The 18,133-nt window shown below is 42.5% G+C and overlaps 1 long non-coding RNA gene across 1 annotated transcript; it reads right to left on the bottom strand.

Annotated features, from left to right (window-relative positions):
* Window positions 1-5,644: 5,644 nt before the first annotated feature.
* LOC143672542 (uncharacterized) lies at window positions 5,645-14,619 on the bottom strand. The gene is made up of 3 exons (XR_013169884.1): window positions 14,004-14,619; window positions 11,283-11,413; window positions 5,645-8,422 (listed from the first exon to the last, which is right to left on the bottom strand). It is a non-coding gene; the product is annotated as an uncharacterized LOC143672542 (long non-coding RNA).
* Between the last annotated feature and the right edge of the window lie 3,514 nt (window positions 14,620-18,133).

Below are 18,133 nucleotides of genomic sequence, written 5' to 3'. Positions count from 1 at the left end.
TGTTTTCATTTTCATTTGCCCAAGATATTTACTGATTTCTCTTATTCCACAGGTCTTGTTTTAGTCCTTGCTCCTACATTTCCCCCTTTTTATTTTATTAGCTGAGGTGACTGTGACTGTCTTAGGTTGCCCTTAAGCTCTGAAGGAAGAGTCTTACCCATCATTGGCTACCAGTCAAGCTCTCTGACTTTGATTCAGGAGGGAGCTAAAGGGTTTCACCAGAATCATACTGTTAGGGTGGCTTTGCTTAGTAGCACAGCTTATACTTTGAACATTTGTTGTTTAGCATAGCTGAGGAGGAAGAGAAAGGGCCCAAACCTAAACAGCCCCAAACCTAAGCCTATAGTAGTAAAAAATTGATGTGATTTCCACCAGCAAATAGGATTAAGATTTTTTAGCTCTTGGGTAAGTGGTTGTATAACATCATCTCCATCAGCTATATGTAAATTATTCTGAGATATTTCTGTACCATTTTTGTAATTCTAAGATATTGAGACTTAAATTATCTGGATGCCCCAAAAGATGTCTTTTTACCTTTTCCCATTCTATTTCAGAATTATTATATCTTAAGGGGTAATATAAAAATTGCTCTCATTCCAGTCACATTTTAAACTTTGTAAAATTTTAAATTATATATTTGATCTCCAATATGAACCAATGATGTCTCTATGTCATTTAGTCTATCATTAATTTGTTCATCAATATAAGATTGACTATGTCACAGCTCACTGGCATTTTTATGCCATTCTCTAACATAATGCTGTGTGTGTATAGTTTGATGCAATGCAGTTCCAGCGACTGCAGCCACCATGATAATTCCAATGATTCCAATGACAGCTGCAATAATGAGTTCAATTAGTCTCTTAGTCCTTTTAAATATTCTTTTGCCAAATGGATCAGGGTTTGTGTTTCTGGAGAGGATTGCCAAGATCTTGACATCTGCACCAGCAGCCAAATACCTCTTCTTCTCCTTGCTGCTATACACATCTCATTTTCCTGCAAAATAAATGCTTGAAGACAAGTGAACAGAGAACAGTTCTCACAATTAAAAGTTTGATTTCTTATTTGCATTTGACCTTTAACAAGTACATATGTATCTCTAGTACATCTTTGCATATAGTGTTTATGGCTGCTATTTAAGAGAAGTTATAGTTACTAGAATTTGCTATAAAAATTGGTCTCAGTCCCAGAAAAAATTTCCATAGATTTCTCTGACTAATTTTATATTTATCATCCCATAGATATGGCACAAATCATCCTCTATGTATTAAACTCTGATTTATCTTGCCTGTCCATATAGTCTCAGTCATCTGAGTTAGAGATGGGAGGCCCCGCAGGGACCACATCTCTTACAATTCCATAGGAATCATTAATTATGATAACTGCTTGATCCATATAATATAACTGCCATCCATTCCAACTTTTTCTCCCATCTAATAGGCAAGTATCACTTGATTCCATAGTGTTTAAAAAGGGATATGCATATGAGCAATTACGAGAATCATTCTTAAGCTTAAACCATGTAGTTTGGTTACTTATTGTCATACACAGTAATTCATTACTTATGCATATGGGTCTTTCTAAAAATGGAAGTTAAATTTGACACCATTTTTCCTTATTCCTTACGTAGTTTTGGAAGCCTTTAATCTATTGGACCTGGGAATCCTAAACTAGTATTCAGATATATTGGTAAAGTTGGATCTGCCCATGTTAGGGCCTACTGCAGAGGTAGGTTAGGAATATAAGCCCAATAAGTATAACTATGTCCCTGTCCTTTAGCAATTAAAGTTATATGCTATAATGTGCATTACCCACTTTGTTATTTTTTTGTCAGAGTCAACATGTCTGGGTTTTATTATTTTTGAGGGAATCCAAACTGAGGTTCTGTCATCTGTAATGACAAGAGCAAATCCTCTACCCCACACCTTTATCATGCTGGTTTCCATAAATCATTCTTAACATCTTTCCAGTAGATCAGCTGCAGCTGCAGTTCTGTTTTGGTCATTTCATATTTCTTTCCAAATTACTAAAATGCTATTCTGTGGGAGTCTGTGATGATTTATCATAAATGTTTAAAAAGTTTAAAGTAAACAGTGCTTTTGCTAATTGATCTTTAGGTGTACTTATTTTCACAACATCCTCCTCCTGATTATCATCTCCCCCTTTTTGTTTCATGAGCATAGACTTTACCTTCTGGTTTGCTCATTCAATATTTCCTTGCCTAGAGGGATTATATGGAATTCCTGTGATATGAGTAATATGAAAAGTAGTACAAAATTTATGAAATTGCTTCCCCATATAAGTGGGACCATTGTCCGTTTTAATAGACTGAGGGCATCCCATAATAGCAAAAGGTTAAGTAAATGCGATTGAACATCACAGAAATTTTCTCCAGATTGTGCAGTAGCCCATATGAAATGAGAAAAGGTGTCTATGATAACATGTACATATTGAATTTTACCAGATTGTGAAATATGAGTAACATACATTTGCCATAATTCATTTGCTTTTTGACCTTGAGGATTAACCCCTGATGCAAATGGGAGTGCATTTAAAGATCCACATGTTGGATGGATCCACATGTTAGGACAAGTCCTAAAAATGTCCTGAGCTTACTGTTTAGATAAAGATGGAAATTTCAATCACATTTCTATTAATATGAGTCAATTTGTGAAATGTTGTGGGATCTTGAATTACCCTCACAAGAGTATCTGCTTGCTGATTTTGTAATGACAAAGGACTCAGAAGATTAGTATGAGGTCTTATATGCATGATAAAAAGGGGATTAATTTGACTTCTGGCTAGTGTTTGTAAATGTAAAAACATTCGGGATAATTCTTCTCCTTCAAATAAAGAAGCTGTCTCAATGTAGAGCAACTGTTTGGCAGACATATTCAGAATCAGAAACAATATTAAGGGATTGTTGAAAATTTTGCAATACTTGAATTATAGCTGCTAATTCAGTGTGCTGGACTATGGCATAAGGCATTTTCCAACTTTTGTTTTCCCCTGGGGTGACTGACATGTGCAGCCTGCACTTTACTACTACCATCAGTAAAGAGAGTAACGGTTCCCCCCAGCAGGGAAGCCCTAGCAAGTTTAGGCAAAATCCACTGTGTTCTTTTTAGAAATTATAAAAGTTTTGACATAGGCAAATGATTATCAATTTGTCCTTTAAAATCACTTAATGCTATTTGCCAAGAGGTACATAGATTTTGAACCTCTTCCTTTATGAGATCACACACTGTGGAGTGTCAGGAGCAATAAATCAGGCCCCAACAAGGAGAAGGTATCTGGAGTCACAAGATCCAGGGTAGAACTTCCCCAATATTTAAAATTGAACAATAAACATTGTTAAGAAACTAAAAGAATGGAAGATATTTTTTGCAAGAGCTAATGGCATTATTTTACTTCTGTAGATAAGTTTGCTTGCTTACAGATGCAAACCAAGATGTAGTTCTAAGGAGCTAACACCTCTTTCCTGCTTTGGTGGATAAGTTTGTGGGTTTTGCCTTTATAAGCCCACCTTGAGAACCTCTCAGGGCTGCTCTCTGAATCTTCCTCCTTGGGGGGTTCTGAGTCATTTGCCAGTTGTCTAATAGACTCCAAATTGGCTTGCAGTTTTTGAATCATGTGGCTTTCATTTGGTGAGCACCAGAGCATTTGGAGGCCCCAGTGAGATCATCCCTAATGGGGCATCTGGTGGCTACAGGTCCTGGGGATCAACCCAGTAACTGAGGTCCAGCCTAGGGGAAGGCCTTTGAAAGACATTCCTCTGCCACAGATAAGGGCTGGAGAACAGGCCAGTCCTAAAGGACCCTCTGAAATTATACAAAATCTGGTGGAGTCATCTGTTTCTGGAAACCTCACTGGTGAATACAGATCTGTTATTGGATCCAGTGAAGACCTCTGGAAGAGTGAACACAGCATTACTCCAAACTCCAGTCCTGGAGCAAGATGTTGTCCAGGACTACAGGTTAGAAATTAGTTAGGGATAACACTTTTCAGTTTGTTTTGTCCCTCCTCTCAACTGTTGGTCTTGTCTCATTCTGTGTCATTTTTGTCATAATTGCCATGGGCCAGCCAAGTTCATCTGTCTGTACTCCCCTTTAATGTTTTTTGAGAAATTTCCAGGAATTTTAGCAGAAGACCAGAGACTACAGAGCCCCTGTCAATGCCTTTGACTTGGAAAAACTCTACTCATGGGAGTGGCCAACTTTTGGTTCTGCGTGGCCTTCCAAGGGAACCAGAGATCTATATATAGCTTTTAGAGTCCAAAGGACAATTTTTGGTAATCCAGACCACCCTGACCAAATCCCCTATATATTAATTTGGGTTGAAATTTTAACAGAAAAACGGAAGTGGTTATGGCCTTACCTGGAGTCCCAAAAAAGGAAAACTCCCCAGACCCAAAATGACACTCTTAATAAAAACCTCTCAGAAAGAGAAGATGAATGGGATCCCAGTACTGACAGGACCACCAGAGGATCTGCTGTTGATGGACCCTCCCCCATACCTAACAGCCTCTCCGTCCCCACTAAGACTAGAGGGGAGAAATGGTCAAGAGGCAGCAATCATCCCCTCTGATGGCCGGGAGGTGACCTTCAGTCCTCCCATACCAGAAGTGGCTCTGCTTACCATCCTTCTTCTGGTTCACAATCACCAGATTCTTCTGGAGTCCAAATTTTACCCTTGAGGCAGGTTGGCCCTGCCCCGGGGGATGACCGTCAACCTTTCATGGTTTATATCCCCTTTTCCTCTAGCAATCTGCATAATTGGAAAAACCAGAATCCCTCTTTCTCTAAAAAACCCCAAGCACTGGTCTCCCTCTTGGAGATTGTCTTTTTCACTCACAAGTCCATTGGGATGACTGCCAACAGCTCCTCCAGGCCCTCGTCACCTCCAAGGAATGAGACTGGGTCAGGAGAGAGGTGAGGAAGTTAATTCTTGGACCTTATGGGCAACCTACTACTGAATCAACCCAATTAAAGGCTGTGTTCCCCTCCACACATCCCAGATGGGACATCAATACTGAAAAAGTTAAGGAGGCTCTTGATCATTCTCACCAGACTCTGCTCTGGGAAATACAAGTGATGGCCAAGGAGCTGACCAACTTATCCTGGGTAAGTGAAACTATACAAAAGCCGGATGAATCTCCAGCCACTTTCCTTGAGCACCTCCTAGAGGCATACTGCTTGTATACCCCTATAGATCCAAATGCACCCAAAAATAGGTGAGCCATAAATATAGTATTTGTCACCCAGTCGGCCCCAGATATAAGAAAAAACTTACGGAAATTAGAAGGATTTGGGGTAAGGTGTCCAAACTGATAGAGGTTGCCCAAAAGACTTTTAAAAACAGAGATGACCCCTGGACCATGCAGTCCAGAAAAATAACCAGGATTTTAGTATCTACAATGGCTGAATAGGAAAAGGAAAAAGATGGATGGGAAACCATTGGGAAAAGGAAGGGGAACCAAGGAAAGAGGTCGGCCTAGGTGCAAACCAGTGCACCTACTGCAAAGAAAATGGACATTGAAAAAATGAATGCTATAAAAGAGGACTTAAAGGACTGAAACCCGCCCCCATTCTAGTTGAAGAGGCAAATTGGCAGGGCCTGGACTCCATTACATTGAGCCCCTGGGAGCCCAGGGTCAACTTAGAATTTTGGGACAAGCCTATAAAATTTCTTGTGAATACTGGGGTGATCTCCATCCTCCAGCAGGCAGAAGAATCCATATCTAATGAAAAAATTCCCATACAGGGAGCAACAGGAAAGAGCAACCCATGGACAAAGACTAGAATCGCTAACCATGGAGAAGGAACTGTCACCCACTCATTTCTTGTGATGTCAGAGTCCCCCTACCCTCTTTTGGGAAGGGACCTTCTCCAGAAATTACAGGCCACCATCTCTTTCAAAAATGATTTGGCCAAGCTCTCGTTCAATACCAACCCCTCAGTAAACCTCCTTACTTGCCCCTTATTGGAAGAATATTTACTTACTGTGGAGGTAGCACTGCTGGCCCCAGTGGGAATTTAAAGAAAAAATACTGGGTGTATGGGCAGAAAATAACCTACCAGGATTAGCTGTCCACCAGCCCCCCATTGTTGTCCAACTGACTAGCACTGCCACCCCTGTCAGAATCCAACAATGTCCAATAAGCTTAAAGGCTAAAAGAGGTATTGAAGTCCATATAAAATGACTCCTGGAGGCAGGCATTCTAGTCCCCTGCCATTCAGCCTGGAACACCCCCCTTCTCCCAGTACAAAAATCTGGGACTGAGGATTACCAGCCAGTGCAAGACCTTTGGGAAGTGAACAAAAGAGTTGAAACCATTCACTCTACTATGCCTAACCCATATATACTCCCAGTCAACAGGTTTATACTGCTTTGGACTTAAAGGACACCTTCTTTTTGCTTCCTCTGGCTTAGAAAAGTAAGTCCATTTTTTATTTTGAATGGATTGACCCAGAGGAGAAATTCTCTCGATGATTGACCTGGACCTGGTTGCCGCAGGTTTTAAAAATACCCCCACCCTGGTTAATGGAGACTTAAGTCAAGATTTGGTCAGCTTTAGACAAAAAACATCCAGAAATAACTCTTCTACAATACATGGATGACCTTTTACTGGCAGCTAACAACCTGACAGACTGTAAAAAAGGCAACTGAAACTTAACTGCAGGAGCTAGCCCAGTTAGGCTATCGCATCTCAGCTAAAAAAGCCCAACTCTGCACCAATTCAGCAACATACTTAGGATATGAACTACAGGAGGGAAAGAGGACACTATCCTCAAGAAGGGTTGAAGCTATCTTAAGGATACCCCAACCAAAGACAAACAGGTAGGTACAGGAATCCCCAGGGGCAGTTGGATATTGCTGACTCTGGATCCCAGATTTGCAGAAATAGCCAAGCCCTTGTATACTAGCACAAGGGGAAAAGAGGAAACTCTAACCTGGGCTGAAACTGAACAAAAGGCCTTTAAAATCCTAAAACAGGCACTTGTGAATGCTCCTGCCTTAATCTTGCCTGGGCTGTCAAAACCCTTTCAACTGCATGTTGTGAGGCCTGGAGAATAACAAAAGGGGTTCTAACCCAAATATTAGGCCATGGAAAAGTCTGGGTGCTTCTCTGTCTAAAAGGTTAGACTATAAAGCAGCTGGATGGACAAGCTGACTCTGGGCCACTGCTGCCACCACTATTTTAGTTAAAGAAGCATCCAAATTAACTCTGGGACAGGACTTACAAATAATGGCCCCACATTCAGTAGAAATGTTACTAAGGAGCCCACCCAAAAGATGGCCCTCAAATGCCTGGATAACCCAATATCAAATACAGCTACTAGATCCCCTGAGAATCCACTTCCTGAAAGCAATGGCCCTTAACCCCGCCACCATACTCCCAGATGATGACCCATCCAAGCCCATCCATGACTGCCACAAGGTCCTGGAATCCCTCACAAACCTGACAGCTCACCTCACTGACAACCTCTGGCCAAATCCTGATGAAGAAATATATACATATGGAAGCAGTTATGTCTTGGAAGGAATCAGGTGTGTGGGGGCAGTGATGCTAACTACAGACTGGGTTATCCAGGCTCAGGCCTTAGGATATGGGACTTTAGCCCAAAATGCTGAACTGATAGCTCTGATCCAGGCTCTAAGGTGGGGAAAAGGGTAGATTGTCAACATCTACACGGATAGCAGATATGCCTTTGCAACTGTGCATGTTCATGGGGTACTATTTCAGGAGCAGGGACTTTTGACATCAGGAGGAAAAGAAACAAAAAATATACCAGAAATACTCACCACTTTAGAGGCTATTTGGTTGCCAAAAAAGAGCAGCCATTATACACTGCAGAAGACATCAGACTGCCAAAACTCAAATCATCAGAGGAAACGCCCTGGCTGATAAAATGGCAAAAGAGATTGCCCAAAAACCAGTGGGAATGCTGCAGATACTTCCTGTTTTACTGAGGTGGGTACTGCCGAGCCCTCCAAATATACCAGGGAAGAAGTTAAACTGGGTGAAACTCTGGACACTAAAACAGATCCAGATGGTTGGAAAATTCTACCGGATGGGAGAATCCTGGTACCAGAGCACCTGGGGCACAATTTGGTTGGCCAGGTTCACCAAAGTACACACCTGGGCAGTACAAAACTAACTGAACACTTACAGAGAAATTCCCACATTCCCCAACTGCAACAACAAGCCCAGCAGATATCATCCAGGTGCCACATCTGCACCGAGGTGAATTCTGGCCAAGGGAAGGAGATGCCCCAAGGAACCAGGATAAGGAGACAAGCCCCAGGAGAACAGTGGGATATAGACTTCAAGGAAATATTACCTGGTCTGTATGGGTAAAATACCTGCTGGTTTTCATCAACATCTTCTCCAGATGGACTGAGGCATTTCCTGTCAGAACTAAGACAGCACAAATAGTGGTTAAAAAAACCAAACAAACTAGTTTCTGAAATCATGCCCAGATTTTCCCTCCCAAATGCAATGGAGTCTGACAATAGGCCAGCATTCATCACCCAAATTATCCAATTGTTAGCAAAAATATTAAATATCAAAAGGAAATTACATTGTATTTATAGGCCACAGAGTTCAGGGCAAGTTGAAAGAATGAATAGAACAATAAAAGAAACTTTGAATAAACTAAAGCTTGAGACCAGCGAAAACTGAGTGAGTTGCCTTCCATTTGCCCTCCTAAGAACTAGATGTACTCCCTATGTTATGGGAATTACCCCATATGAAATCATGTTTGGGTGACCACCCCCACTAATTCCTAAGTTGGGGGAAGAAAAAATAGCTGAAATAAATAACCATTCTCTTCTAAAATCATTACAGGTCCTGCTATCTGCCACCTAGCAAACTCAGGAACTGGTGAAGTCAGCCCATCCATGACCAACAAGTCCTGCCCTTAACAAAGATCTATTTCAGGTGCAACCCAGAGACCTGGTCTGGATTAAAATCTTCAGCCAATCATCTTGGAGGTCCAGTGGATGAGACCTCTGCCAGTAATCCTCACAACCCCAATGGCAGTAAAAGTTGTGGGAAAATGACACTGAATTCATCACACCCAGATTAAAAAGGCTACCCAGACCAGCTCCCTGAAAAATGGACCATCCAGCAAACTGAGCATCCACTAAAAATTAGACTTTCCAGAAATTCCTCTGGGTCCTCCTGATATCCCTGGTGGGGGGGGGGGGTCACAGGACAAAACCCTCACCAGGTTATAAACTTTACCTGGGAACTCACTAATATGGTGGAAGGAGTAGTGGTGGCTACAACCACCACTCCCTCCCAATCAACCCTCCACTTTGATCTCTGCCAACTGTTTGGACACCTAGGAAATGGGAGTTATGGTAATATAATCAGATACAGGTGTACCCTTCCCCACCAGGAAAAAGGCTTATGGCATACCCAACACTATGCCTCTCCCATGGAGGGAAATTTAAACTGCCAAGGGAAAGGCCAATATTATCGTGCCAAATAGGGCTGCAAAACAATTGTAGAATGGACTAACTGAGACCCGTTCATAACCTTAAGAAGGGCACAAGCCCATAACCCCAAGAGTTGCACTTGAGGCACCTGTAATCCAATGATTATTATATCCCTTTCCAGTGTAACCAAACCTGGGCAAGTGGAAAAACTTGGGGATTGAGGTTATATGTCTTGGTTTACAATCCAGGCACCGGTTTCACAATTCAAAGGTAGCTTCCCCATAAAATGGACAATTCCATAGGATATAATTGAGCTCTCAACCCTGGCATAAAACTGGCACAGCCCCCCAGACCCAGGGCCCTGCCTCTGGTAGGCTCGAGCTCAAAAGCCTATGCTACCCCAAACTCCCAAATAAATTCCTCTCCCCCCCCTAAAATGCCCCTACTCAACATGTTAAATTCAGTTTTCTAGTTCATGAATCAACCAATCCACTTATTACTGAAGACTGTTGGCTTTGCTTAAACCCTGAACCCCCTTATTACATCGGAATAGGAGCTAATATCTCCCTAGTCTCATGGATACCCATATCAGAAACCTCTCAGTCCAAGAAGCACAAGGCCAACACCTATGCAGGTGGGGACAGGAACCAAAACTCACCTTAAGAGATCTCCAAGGGCAGGGAACCTGTATTTATTCTGATAATTTTAATCTAGCCAAATCCCCCTATAGTGACCCCTGTGGCCTCATCATGTCACTAAAGGACATTTTCACTTAGACCCCAGGTGCATGTTACTGCCTCCTTGTAGCCCCTGATGGTACTTGGTTTGCTTGCACATCTGATATCACCCACTGTATCACTCCCCCAATAATGGGCATCAAGGAGGAATTTTGTATCTTAGTTCACATTATATCCCAAGTATATTATTATTCTGGGGAAGTGGGTAGGGAACATCTAGAAATCAAGTGAGCCATGTGAGCCCCAATTTTGATGCCACTCCATGTCAGACTGGGCATCACATGATCAACTGCAGTTGGAAATTCAGCCCTTATCACCAGGGACCAAAATTTTAAAGCCCTTAGCAAACAAGTTGATCTGGATCTTAGTGAATTAGAAAGCTCCATCGATAATTTGGAAAAATCCCTAGATTCATTGGCCAAGCTTGCAGAGGCTTAGACCTCCTATTTCTAAACAAGGGGGTCCTGCTGCTTCCATAGCAATCATTCTGGAATAATTAAAAATAGTCCATCCCTAGTCCATAGTAGGTTACGAGAGTGGGAGGAATGCCAGAAAGCTGCAACCAACTGGTATGAAAATTTGTTTTCCTGGTCCCCATGGCTGCCCATGCTCTTAACCACCATAACAGTACTCCTAATTCTCATATTATTAGACTTAATGTTTAGATCTTGTATAATAAACTGTCTGACCTCATATGTGCAAAAAAGAATACAATCTATTAAATTATTAGTCCTTTGAATCCATTATCAACAGATTTATAATCAAAATAAAGAAGCAATGATTTGATTCTCTCATAGAACCAGTGGAGAATGTAAAGGGCCAGCAGAAATAAATCAGACCCAAGCAAGGAGAAGGTATATGGATTCACAAGATCCAGTGTGGAAAGTCCTCAAAGGTTAAAACTGAACAGTAATCTTTGTTAAGAAACTAAAAGTATGGGATGTTTTGTTTTTTTTTTGCAAGAGTTAATGGCATTTTTCGGCTTCTGTAGATAAGCTTGCTTGCTTACAGCTGCAAGCCAAGATGTGATTCTAAGAAGCTAATACCTCTTTCCTGGTTCTGTGAATAAGCTTGTGGTTTTTGCCTTTATAAGCCCACCTTGAGAACCTCTTGGGGCTGCTCTCTGAGTCTCCTTCCAGGGGGTTTCTTGAGGTGATCACCAGCTAACTAATAAAGACTCCAAATTGGCTTGCAGTTTTTGAATTGTGTGATCTGTTTTTCGGTGTGCCCTGCAATAACAATATGAGATTAGGATCATGATCTCTTAATTGATAATATCTTAGGCATCCTTTGGCTATTAAAGAAATGAGTTTTGCAGATTTGTATTTAAACATTTTTGTCAATTGTTTGGTAAAAAGATCCATTCTAAAACACTATCTTGTTAAAATAGGTCTGTGGGAGATTGCAAGGTAAAAAAAAATGGTAATAAAACCAACAGGCTTTTCTAGATCTATTTGAACAAGCTGTCCTTCTTGAATGCATTGTTCAATTAACTGTAATTCTTGTTCAGCCACAGCTGCTAACTACCTCTTGCTTAATAAATCAGAATCTCCTCGTAAAATATCAAACAGGTTCTATAACATAAAATTAGGTATCCCTAAAGAGGGTCTAATCCCACTAATATCTCCTAACAGTTTTTGAAAATCATTTAAAGTTTGTAAATTATCCAATCTTAATTGTAGTTTTTGAGGAGTTATTTTATTAGCAGCTATTTGCATTCCTAAGTATAGGTAAGGTTCACTTTTTTGAATCTTTTCTGGAGCTATTTGCAGCCTATATTGAGGTAAAATTTCTGCAATGGCAACAAAAACCTTTTCTAAAGAGTCATCATTGTCACATGCAATTAAAATATCTTTCACATATGAATGACAAGAGCCTCTGTAAATTTATTTCTTATTTCTCGTACGGGCTGATGCACAAACAGTTGACACATGGTGGGACTGTTTATCATCCCTTGGGGTAAGACACACCATTGATATCTTTGCATCGAAGCCTGATTATTCAATGCCAGAACAGAAAATGCAAACTTTCTTTTATCCACTGATGGAATAGTTTAAAAAGCAATCTTTTAAATCAATAATAACCAATTTCCAAGATTGAGGAATCATAGAGGGTTGAGGAACCCCTGGTTGAAGTGCATCCATAGGACTGATGGCTTTATTTACTACTCCTAAATTAGTTAGCATTCTCCATTTCCCAGATTTCTTTTTAACAACAAAAATTGGAGAATTCCATGGACTTTTGGAAGTTTCAATATGTTGTAATTGTAATTGCTCCTGAATTAGATTATGAAGGGCATTCAATTTTTCTTGAGGAAGGGGCCATTGATCTACCCATATTGGCAATGTAATAAGCCATGTTATTGGGGGTAATTATGCCCTTCATTTCAATGACCCCCATTATAAATTTGTCTGTTCCTTAGAATATCCTAGCCCTTGATAATCCCTTGGTTACCTAGTGTTTTGAAATTGCACCTTTAGGTATAGTTGTTCTGCTTTTCTGATAAGTGGGGGATATGTAACTATGCTCCCAACTGTGAAAGCAATCCATGCCCCAAAGATTCAAACTGACATCTGCCACAAAATGTTGTAATGTTGATTTTGTCCTTCCAGGCTGATCATCTCAATGACTGCAAGGCAGGACATTCTGAGTTGGACAATAGCTCTATCATCATATTGTAACTGCCTTTCAATAGCTACCCATTGGCCAGTGCCCATGATTTGTTCTGCCATTATTAACACTGGATGCTGCTCATTAGCATTCCTCCTAGCCAACTGAATAGTTTCATCAGTCCACCATGCTTTAAATTGTAGAAATTCAGCCAAATTTCAAACAGTTCTGGCTAGCATCTCCCAGTCCCAAAGGATTAATCTACATGAGTCATACCCTGAACTAAACTTGTAGCACATGGAGAATCCACTCTATACTGGGCAAAAGCTTGTTTAGAATCTTTTAACAATTTAAAAGGAATTGGCTCATGATGAACTTCTAAAGTGCCCTGAGTATTATTTTGATCAGGATGCAAGTGATTGTCATAGGAAAAGCTAATAAAAGTGGATTAGCCCCAAGTCTCCTTGCTGAGATCCCTGTAGTAGACATTTCATTACAGGTGTTTTAGGTATAGGCTTTGGTACTATTACAGGATTCTTATATATTGCTGAATCACCAGTATCTGTAAAAAACAGATGCTAAGAGGCTGTGAAATTAAGGTACGGGCCATAGGGGCAGAAGGTGGATTGCAAATTTGTGCAGGGAATATGGAATTCTGTTGATGTAAATTAAACACACTAGTAGTTTTTGTTTGATAAAAGTTTGGGAAGTTTTGAGGGCAAGTGAAACTAGACTTATTTTAAAAAGGATTGGTATGGGCTGAGAGTGCATAGATTTAACATTTTCCTCATCTGTCCTTACAACCTCCTTCTCACTAAGTTTCATTTCCTTTTCATTTATATTTACAGACACAGTCATGTGTTCTTGGGGAAAAAATCAGTTTCCCCATCTTTGCTTTCTAGTGTAAGGGATCTAATGCTGCAGCTATTTGATGACACAATGCCCATACTGATAATGGGACAGGCTCCCCTTTTTGATAAGCCCTCTGAAGAGCTTTCATAACCAAACACCATTGTTTTCAATTGAAAATATTATGACCTTCAAGGTGACCAATAACAACGTTTTTGAATGAGATCAATATGCTTAATAATTCAGATGTTTTAACAGATACCCCAGTAGCTTCTAACAATGTTTTCAACACATAAATATACTCCTCCAGCCACCCATTGAGATTACCCATTACCCTGATGATACAAGGAAGATGCTTACTTTCTAATATGACTTGAGTTTTCTATCAACTGGACAAATATCTCTTTAATGGAAACTTTTCCTCGGTTCTCAATATTGTTTTGGAGTCTTCTTCTTCTTCATGCCCCACATTGGGCACCAGATATTCCTTTCCACAGACCAGGGCTTGAAGGACATTAATGACAAGAGAGACAGATGGGATCATGGAGTCTGAAGATTAGTGACATGAGACAACTTTATTCTTAACTAGTTCCTGCTTATATACTGCAGGATTCAGTGACAGCATGCACGTATTTTGTGAAGGAACACAGTGCTTGTTTTTCAGTGTTTACTCCCTACATACTAAAAATAGCCATAAAGAACTTGGGGTTAAGAAAAAACATTCTCTCCCTCCCAGACTCTTCTCCATTAAGCAGATAACAATCTTCATATTTTACTGTCACAGCCACTCGGAAGCCAGTTGCTCCCAATAAATTCTGCAGGTCTTGTTTTAACCCTTGCTCCTACAAGAAAACTACAGACCAATCTCTCTAACAAATATGGATGCAAAAATCTTCAACAAAATTCTAACAAATCAGATCCAGCAGCACATTAAAATAATTATATAGCATGACCAACTAGGGTTCATCCCAGGCATGCAAGGATGATTCAACATAAGAAAATGAATTAATGTAACACACCACATCAAAAAATCAAAGCAGAAAAACCACATGATCATCTCAATTGATGCAGAAAAGGCATTTGACAAAATTCAACATTCTTTCCTGTTGAAAACACTTCAAAGGATAAGAATAGAATGGAACTTCCTCAACATGATAAAGGAAATGTGGCATATTTCTCAGGGATGGGAGCTTAGCCATACTTTAAAAATCTTTTTAATCATTTCTGTATTCTCTCCCTGTCTCTCATGTCTGTAACCTAGCTCATTGTTCCCCCTTCCCCCTCTTGTCGTAGACCGCCCATTTCCATAGCTCACCACTAAACCGTAAGCCTCCCTGTTATTTACTTCACTTCTCTATACCTAACCTTAGCCCTCAGCCTAGCAACTATCTCTAAGCTTGTGTAATTGGCCCCCTACCCCTCTTGCCCACGCCCCTGCTCCCTCCCCCTCCTAACCGATACTTAACCGAGACTCTCCTAACCTCGGGGTCTTTAGCGTACTTGAGCCGCTTCGGTACCTAAGCTCTTACGATGTAACAATAAAGAAGCTTTGTGCTGATTAATTGGCCTCTGGCTCAAGTCCTTTAGTCCCCTAGCTGAGACGGCTAGGTCCTGCTTACCCAGGTTTGTTTCCCGCGAGCTCGCCCCCTAACTCACCCAGTGCTCCGGTCGCGCGACCCGGCTGAAGCTATCAGCGGCAATTGGCGCCCGAATAGGGACCCTTCCGTTCCCGCCTGGACACTGGAGATCCTAGGACCACGGAACTAAGGTAAGCATCTAGACTCTCTTGTGAAATAAACACTGTCCTAGGTATTTTCTCGCAAGAGAAAACCCGCAGAGTAGTCCTCCTAAATTCAAAATGGGTTCATCTCTTTCTAAAAGCCAGGTCCCCCAAGTGAGAGCGCTGGCCGCTCTGCTAGATACCCATAGGTGTAAAGTTTCAGCCCGGGAGCTGCAAGTTTATTGGGACCTCCTGCTGCCGTTTAACCCCTGGCTGCTGACGAGTCCACTTTGGACCCCAGCTACCTATGATCAATTAATCACCAGGGTCACAGACAAAAATGGAGCACGAAGGCAAACGCTTCCCTCCGGGGCTTCTCCCCACGCTCATTACCATTCGCTCCTGCCTACAAGGCTCCTTACCCCCTACCGATGGCTGACCTAAACCTACTAAAACCGTGGCTGCAGCAGCCGCTGTAGAGATGCAATCCGGCTCAAAGTCCGAGTCTGATTCCGATGCAGAATCTTTACTTGAACAGCTTGAGGAGCGGCTCGAAAAACACCCGGCCCTACAGGACTATGGTGGAGAGCCTCAGGGCGGGAAAACTAACTCCACCCTTCCGCCTTCTTCCCCACTGCCCAGACCGGAAGGGAGCCACAACATTTACCCCGCTCTCCCTAAGAGCGCGGAGGCAAAACATCCTAAACCCTCCCCCGCCACTTCAGCCCCTCCCTCCGCTACCCCCCCTTCTTCCTTTAGCTGCACTAACCCTTTTGTCCCAGAGGCGCAGCCGCTATCTTATGTTTACCCACTGCCATCTTACGCAGGGCCGTGCCCGGGGCAACTGCCATCTTGCCCACCCCAGCCGCTCTACTATAATCCCACTAACAATAACTCCTCCCCGGGACCTGGATAGCTCTGGCCCTCGGTCCGACCGCTGCCGCCGACACAGGCAGTGCTCTTCCCCATTAATCTCACCCCATCCCCGCAGCGCCCATTCCCGTGAGTTCCCCACAGTGAGGAAAATATAAAGCAACTGCGCAAAGCAGGCAAAGAGAATAAGCTTACCGGTCCCTACGCTACCCAGCAACAGTTACTCCAAAGGATTGGAGCCTCTTCGAAAGAATCCTACTTGCCTTAATTTTCCTGTGCATCATCGTGTTTTAACCTGCTCATTTTCTTCCTCTAAGTGCTAACCTGCTTATTATTTTCAGTAAAAATGTTTTTTCTAGCACACCCCTCCGGAATTTTCACCTGGCGACTCCTCCCTGTAACACTTTTAATTTTCTCCACAGCCACTTCTGCAAAACCTCTTGAAAGCAAAGTGTGGGCCGCAATTTAATATCCCCCAGGATTACTGTTTCTCACTCCTAATTCCTCCACATTTCCACAACCTTTTGTTAATAATTGCTTACTAAATCTCCCATGCGATCCCAATGTCCTCCCCGCTAGTGCGCCTCTCAACCTATCATCATTCCCCAATTTCTCCCCCCACTCCTGAAGCCCTAGCGATTAACCTTACCTTTTTGCAGAATTCGTCAATACAAGCCATCCCCGAAGTCTCCCAGCCAAACAACAAACTACTAAACCTCACGTTTGCTAATCTTTCAGGACAAGCAGAAAACGGGCTCCCATGTTCTCCTCAATGGCCTAATTGCATCCACCTTATCTACTCCCGAACCATAAGCGCCGGTATACTCCGCGAGAACAAGCCAAAAGCCCTCCTTTTCACAGGACCTTGGCCAGCTAGAGGAACAGCACCCGGATATAACCAAACTCGCCCGCACCCGCCGGTGCGGCCCCCAGTTCCCCTCTGCTCGCCTGGCAGCTTTACACCCTCGACTTCCTTTACAGAAATCCCGTGGCTTCCGTGTCATTCTCCCCCTTGAACTCACAACTCCTCCAAATATAACTTCTTCGTTCCCTATAACCCCCCCTTTCTTAATGGTACCAGCGGTTTCACCCACCTCTCTCTCTGTGGAAACCTCAGCTGCCTAAACCTACGCCCCTTCCTCGGAGCAACCGAATCCCAATGGCGCCTGGTCACCTTCAACAGCACCCAGCAGCCCCCAACTGAGGGTAACAGGGTTACCGGTCCGGACTACTATGCGTTTAATGTTTTAGGTGGCGAAAACCTCACTTCCATGGTCTTTTTAAGTCCTCCATTCTATTTCTTTACCTGCTCAAACTATAGTCACCCTAACACATGTCACCTACTTAACTACCTTAATACCTCTTTCTCAGTAGTTTTCATAGTACTTCAACCTAGACTCCTGTAGATCCCGCTCAACGTGACCAGGTGGGTCGCTCCTGCACTGCCCATGGACAGCTCCGTCACTCAGCTCAGCCCACACGCGAAGCGAGACTTCAGAATCACCGCCGCCATCTCTGCAGCCATCATCGCCTCTGTAGCAGCAGCCGTCACCGCAGCCATCACCCTCACCCAAACATCTACCACCGCTGAAGTGCCGTGCAGACCGGACTCAACACCCTTACTCCCCAGGCCATATCTACCCTGCGGCAATGAATAGACTTACTAGCTTTAAATGTCAAAGCTCTGTATGAGGCAGCCACCTCTACTTTTGATGGACGTTACCCCTTCTCCCGCCTCTGTATCACACCTGTCCTTGTCAATACCTCCCGGCCCCGTCTCACCCTGCATGAGTGAACATTCTCTGCCTATAATAAATCCCTCTGGAACTAGGCGCACAACCTACTAACACAACTTCTAAGCATAAAAAGCTTGTCTGTACCCAAACTCTCTAGCTCT

Source organism: Tamandua tetradactyla, chromosome Y (assembly GCF_023851605.1).
Source record: "Tamandua tetradactyla isolate mTamTet1 chromosome Y, mTamTet1.pri, whole genome shotgun sequence".
Classification (NCBI taxonomy): Eukaryota; Metazoa; Chordata; class Mammalia; order Pilosa; family Myrmecophagidae; genus Tamandua; species Tamandua tetradactyla.
The sequence above is the reverse complement of the archived record's forward strand: the minus strand, read 5'-3'. Positions and strand labels throughout refer to the sequence as shown.